The sequence below is a fragment of the Geospiza fortis genome, unplaced genomic scaffold (genome assembly GCF_000277835.1).
Source record: "Geospiza fortis unplaced genomic scaffold, GeoFor_1.0 scaffold145, whole genome shotgun sequence".
NCBI classification, from domain to species: domain Eukaryota; kingdom Metazoa; phylum Chordata; class Aves; order Passeriformes; family Thraupidae; genus Geospiza; species Geospiza fortis.
In genome coordinates, this window is record NW_005054362.1 from 4200813 (window position 1) to 4201069 (window position 257).

Here is a 257-nt window from a genome sequence, read left to right on the forward strand (position 1 = left end):
CCGGGGCCCCGGGCGTTCCCCCGGGTCCCCCAGACTGGACACGCCCGCGACCCGCTGGAAGCCGAAGGACCGCTTGTCTATATAGCTCAGAAATCATTTTATCTCCACGAATGTGAACAGGGAATTGCTACAAGTTGCTGCTATCCAGGGAGGGGAGGCTCTGCTGCTGTGCTGGCGGTGCCCAGAGCGGGGCAGAGCCCGGTGTTGTGGTCGGCCGGGAGGCTCCAGGGTGGGTCCCAGCCCTGTGTGGGGCTGGG

The 257-nt window shown here is 65.4% G+C and overlaps 1 protein-coding gene across 1 annotated transcript in view; it reads left to right on the forward strand.

The window, feature by feature from the left end:
- The window catches only part of FAM222A (family with sequence similarity 222 member A), a 26033-nt gene that overhangs the window by 25644 nt on the left and 132 nt on the right, over positions 1 to 257 (forward strand). The gene's annotated exons all lie outside the window — the stretch shown is intronic.